Source organism: Pongo pygmaeus, chromosome 9 (assembly GCF_028885625.2).
Source record: "Pongo pygmaeus isolate AG05252 chromosome 9, NHGRI_mPonPyg2-v2.0_pri, whole genome shotgun sequence".
NCBI classification, from domain to species: domain Eukaryota; kingdom Metazoa; phylum Chordata; class Mammalia; order Primates; family Hominidae; genus Pongo; species Pongo pygmaeus.
In genome coordinates this window covers 54,592,803-54,598,794 of record NC_072382.2, presented here as the reverse complement: position 1 = coordinate 54,598,794, position 5,992 = coordinate 54,592,803, and the positions used below count along the sequence as shown (strand labels likewise).

At 41.4% G+C, this 5,992-nt stretch overlaps 1 pseudogene; it reads right to left on the bottom strand.

Moving 5' to 3' along the window:
• Nucleotides 1-5,592: 5,592 nt before the first annotated feature.
• On the bottom strand, nucleotides 5,593-5,744 carry LOC134740348 (5.8S ribosomal RNA; annotated as a pseudogene).
• Nucleotides 5,745-5,992: the final 248 nt, after the last annotated feature.

Sequence of the window (5,992 nt, the reverse complement as noted above, 5' to 3'; positions counted from 1 at the left end):
ACGAATGCTTCTGTGTAGTTTTTATGGGAAGATATTTCTTTTTCACCATAGGCTTCAAATGGCTCAGAAATATCCCTTTGCAGATTGTACAAAAAGACTGTTTCCAAACTGCTCAATCAAAAGAAAGGTTCAGCTCTGTGAGATAAATTCAAACATCACAAAGAGGTTTCTCAAAATGCTTCTGTCTAGTTTTTATGTGAAGGTATTTCCTTTTTCACCACATGCCTAAAACGGCAAATAAATATCCCTTAGCAGATTCTACAAAAAGACTGTTTCCAAACTACTCAATGAAAAGAAAGGTTGAACTATGTGAGATGAAAGCTCTCATCACAAAGAATTTTATCAGAATGTTTCTGTCTAGTTTTTATGTGAAGAAGTTTCCTTTTTCACCTTAGGCCTAAAACCTCTCCAAATATCCATTTGCGGATTTTATGAAAAGACTGTTTCGAACTGCTCAATCAAAAGAATGGTTCAACTCTGTGAGATGAACGCCCACATCACAAAAAAGTTTGTCAGAAAGCTTCCATTTAGTTGTTATGTGAAGATATTTCCTTTTTTATCATGGGCCTCAAAGCGCTGCAAATATCCATTTGCAGATTCTACAAAAGGAGTATTTCCAAACTTCTCAATCAAAAGAAAGCTTCAACTCTGTGAGATGGAAACACACATCACAAAGAAGTTTCTTAGAAACCTTCTGTCTAGTTTTTATGGAAAGATATTTCATATTTCACCATGGGCCTCAATGGGCTCAGAAATATACCTTTGAAGATTCTACAAAAGTATTGTTTCCAAACTGCTCAATCCAATGAAAGGTTCAACACTGTGAGATGAATTCACACATCACAAAGAAGTTTATCAGAAAGCTTCTGTCTAGTTTTTATGTGAAGATATTTCCTTTTTCACCATAGGCCTCAAGCCACTCACAAACATCCCTCTGGAGATACTACAAAAAGACTATTTCCAAACTGTTCAATCAAAAGAAAGGTTCAACTCTGTGTGGTAAATGCACACATCACCAAGAAGTTTCTCAGAATGCTTCTGTCTAGATTTTCTGTGAAGATATTTCCTTTCTCACCAAGGCCTCAAACTGCTCCAAGTATTCATTTGCAGATTCTGCAAAAAGATGGTTTCTAAACTCCTCAATGAATAGAAAGGTTCAACTCTGTGAGATGAAAGCACCCATCACAAAGAAGTTTAATAGAATGTTGCTTTCTAGTTTTTATGTGAAGGTATTTCCTTTTTCACCATAGGCCTCAAAGCGCTCCAAATATCCATTTGCATATTCTACAAAAAGACTGTTTCCAACCTCCTCAATCAAAAGAGAGGGTAAACTCTGTGAGATGAAAGCACACTTCACAAAGAAGTTTCTCATAATGCTTCTGTCTAGTTTTTATGTGAATATATTTCCTATTTCACCTTAGGCCATAAAGGGTTCACAAATATCCCTCTGCAGATTCCAGAAAAGGACTCTTTCCAAACTGCTCAATTGAAAGAAAGTTTCATCTCTGTGAGATGAATGGTCACATCACAAAAAAGTTTATCAGAATGCTTCTGTCCAGTTTTTATGTGAAGATATTTCCCTTTTCACCATACCTATCAAAGCGTTCAAAATATCCCTTTGCAGATTCTCTGAAAAGACTGTTTCCAAACTTCTCAATCAAAAGAATGCTTCAACTCTGTGAGATGAATGCACATATCACAAAGAAGTTTCTCTGAAATCTTCTATCTAGTTTTTAGGTGAAGATATTTCCTTTTTCACCATAGGTCTCAAGCCACTCACAAATATCCCTTTGCAGATTTTACAAGAACAGAGTTTCCAGACTCATCGAAGAATGGAAACTTTTATCTCTGTGAGTTGAATGCACACCTTGCAAAACAGCTTCTCGGAAACATTCTTTATAGTTTTTATTGAAGATATTTCCTTTTTCACCGTAGGTCTCATAGAGTTGACAAATATCCCTTTGCCGATTCTAAAAAAATACTGTTTCCAAAGTGCTCAGTCAAAAGAATGGTTCAACTCTGTGAGATGAATGCACACATAGCCAAGAAGTTTCTCAGAAACTTCTGTCAAGTTTATATGCGATGATATTTCCTTTTTCACCATAGGCCTCAAACTGCTCACAAATATCCCTTTGAAGATTCTACAAGAAAAGAGTTTCCCATCTGCTAAATGAAAAGAAATATTTACCTCTGTGAGATGAATGCACAAATTACAGAACAGTTTCTCAGAAACTTTCTGTCTATTTTTTGTGTGAAGATATTTCCTTTTTCACCATAGGCCTCAAAGCACTCAAAAATATTCCTTTGCATATTCTACAAAAAGACTGTTTCCAAACTGCTTAATCAAATGAATGGTTCAACTCTCTGAGATGAGTGCACACATCACACAGAAGTGTCTCAGAAAGCTTCTGTCTAGTTTTCATGAGAAGATATTTCCTTTTTTCACCATAGACCTCAAAGTGTTCACAAATATCCCTTTGCATATTCTTCAAAAAGACTGTTTCCAAAATGCTCAATCAATAGAAAGTTTAAACTCTGTGAGATGAATTCACATATCATAAAGCACTTTCTCAGAAACCTTTCTAGTTTTTATGTGAAGATATTTCCTTTTTCACCATAGGCTTCAAAGTACTCACAAATATCACTTTGCAGATTGTACAAGAACAGAGTTTCCAGACTGATCAAAGGAATGAAACGTTTAACTCTGTGAGATGAATGCAGACATCACAAACCAGTTTCTCAGAAACCTTCTTTATAGTTTTTATGTGAAGGTATTTCCTTTTTCACCATATGCTTCAAAGCCCTCACAAATATCCGTTTGCAGATTCTACAACAGAATTTCCAAACTGCTCATAATTAGTTTTTAGGACCAACTTGAGTGTTTAGACACACTGCTTGTGGGGCAGCACACATGTATTATTCACACTGAAATTAGGAATTCAACTGAAGTTCATGTAGAGCCGAAAATGTGAATATTTGGGGGACCTTGGAGATGATCTAGCTCACTTTATTTTGTAGAAAAGAAAACAGATTCAGAGAAAGGGCATGCATTGCCTAAGGTGATTCAGAAGCTTTGGCGCAGAAACAAAACACACCTAAGGTGATTCATCAGGTTTGGAGCAGAAACGCAATGCAATCTCTGTTCTTTTGCTTCTCAGATCCAGAATTTTTTCACAATACTGAACTACTTATGTTTCTGATTCCCTATTTTTTATTTTTAAATTTTGCCAGTATTGTCTTACGAAGATCCTATTCTTTACCCTAAATATTTAAATTCGTTACCACTATTATCTCTTTATAAGTAAAATTATTAGTTGTTATTATAAATGATTATTCAATCACTTTTCATTTTTTGGGGGTCCAGTACAAAGTTAGTAACAAATAAACACTATCAGCCTTGGCAATCCAAGAGGCGCTCAAGTCCTCCAGGGCACTTCACGAAAAGACTAAATGACAGCTGTGCTGTGAGTGGACAGAAACAGCTTTCATACAGATTATTGAGTATTTGATGTTCTCCAGCAATTTCATTAATCTTCAGTTTTTTTTCTCTTTGAAGTGAAAATCTACTATGACTTTCAAGTTTCGTTTGAAATAATTATAGATTCACAGGAAGTTGCAAAATGTACAGGGATGTCTTAGGTACTCTTCACTAATTCCAGTGGTGACATCTCACATAGCCATAGAGCATTATCAAAACCTGGAAACTGACATAGGTACAATTCAGAAAGCTTACTCAGATTGCAACCACCTTGTATGCATTCATGTTTTTGTGTGTGTATGTGTGTGTGTGTGTTCTGTGCATTTTTATGTGGTGTAGATCTCTGTAACTACCACTTCCACAGTCAAGATACAGAACTGTAGCCTCACCACCAGGCTCCAACTTATGATCTTTGCTGACACTCTGACACGCTTTCCTCCACCCCTTCCCCATGGCAACCCCATAGTCTGTTCTCCATCTTTACAATTTTATTTCAATAATTTATATAAATGTAATTGTACAAAATCGTATTTTTAAAGGGAAAAACAAGTCACAGATAGTTTTGTTAGCACTGTAAAATAGTCTTTAACATTCATTTGTTTTATGTTCTATTTGTCTCAAAAAATGTGCTTTGTTCTTTCCCATAATTTCTGATATCAGGATAGGAAATCAATACCAAACAAAATATTTCCATTCATTTTTTTCCACAGCTTGGTTTTCACTCTTGTTGCTTAACATTTATTGTTCCATTTACTCTTTCTCTCTGTTTTCCATCACATAAAAGTAACTTTGTGTCCTTTATCTCTTCTAACAAAACTTGGTAATGAGTCTTTAATGTGAATCCTGGACCACCCTTGTTTTGATTTTGTGTTATGGGTGTTCATTTGTGTGATCATTATCATGGAGAGTTCTTGTGACCCTGGGCTTTTCCAGTGGTTTGTCAAAATGGAAATAGATATTTAACAAACCAAACACACAATGACCTTGCTCCAGGAATGCATCATTTCTGAGAAAACACTACCTCTTCCAACTAGAGATTGTAAATATTACTTATATTATCCTTTACTCCTTTTTATTAAAACTGTATTTTTTTGCACATTTGTATAACTCAGGTAATGAAATGTGTAACTAAGTGATTGCCTACCAATTACAATTGATGTTAATGACGCTACAGGGAGGCCACCCCTACAGTGGCTGCACCAAGCCTAGGGACTTGCTAGCTTTGCTAAGTTACATGGGATTGCCTACGTACTAAATTGAGGTGGAGGACGGGTCCAAGGACGTGGCGGCGCCACCCCACCCTGACGTGGAAGCTCCTGACAGGGCCCCAGCACCAGACGGCCGAGAGCGGGAGGCGGTTGCGCAATGGTGGGTGACACTGCAGCATCCAGCAGGTCACCGCCAGGGGCAAGCGAACCCTGGGACCGTGGCCACGAGCTCTGCCAGACTGGCCACTTGGTGGGCTTCTGTCCCCGGACACACCACAACATGCGCCGGGCAGGCGGGGGTGGGCAGGCATGGAGGACATTGCCTCTGAAGAGTGTTGCGGAGGAGGGGCCCTGGACCAGTGGTTGGCTGGTCACCAGGCTGCCACCAGGGGCAGGCGTCAAACCACGCTGACTGGGATGCACTGCCCTACCCTCTCCCCAGCGGACCCTTCCTACTTGCTTTCCTCCCCACCCAACAAGCCCCTACCACTGATGATGCGCGACGACGAAGATGGAACGGGACCTTCCGCCCCACCTGGGCCAATGAACCCCACACCACGAGCTGCATGAGGCACGATGGAGCCCCCGAGGTAGGAATCTGGACCGCGGTGGGGGCCACAGGAACTCGTCCCCAGCTGGCTCTCTTCCCTTTCTGTTTTCGGGGGTGGCAGCACCGCCGTCTCTCTCTTCCTCACAGCCGGGAGACCCCTTCCCCACGCCACCCAATGAGTGACCACACAGGGCCTGCAGGGGGAGGGGGAAGGGGCGGGTACAGTGGAAGAGGAGCGTGGATGTCGTCTGTCTGCACTTGGTGGTACGGAGGGCCCTGGAGGGCCCTGCCATGGAACCCCCAGCCATGCACCCCAAAGAGCCCGGAGGCACCCCTGGGGGCTATTGATTGGCAAGCGATGCTCAGACAGGCATAGCCCTAGGAGGAACCCAGGCCCCAAGTGCATTCGAAGTGTCCATGTTCAATTTGTCCTGCAATTCACATTAATTCTCACAGCTAGATGCATTCTTCCTCAACGCAGAAGCCGAGTGATCCACCGGTAAAAGTCATACAAGGTCAATTTGGTGAGGGTGCTCCCAACAATGGGAGGCCCTCCTGGCACAGCACGTCCCCCAGAGGGGTTACCTCAGGCCGGCCAGTCAGACAGCAATGGGAAGAGACTCCAGAGAGGGGTCGGAAGGTTTCACAACACAGGGAGGCGGTGCCGACCACGGGGCGGGGGGAGAATGCTGACACCAACCCACGGGCACCCGGGAGTTCCTGCCCCCATGGCGTGGGGCAAATGCCACACGCACG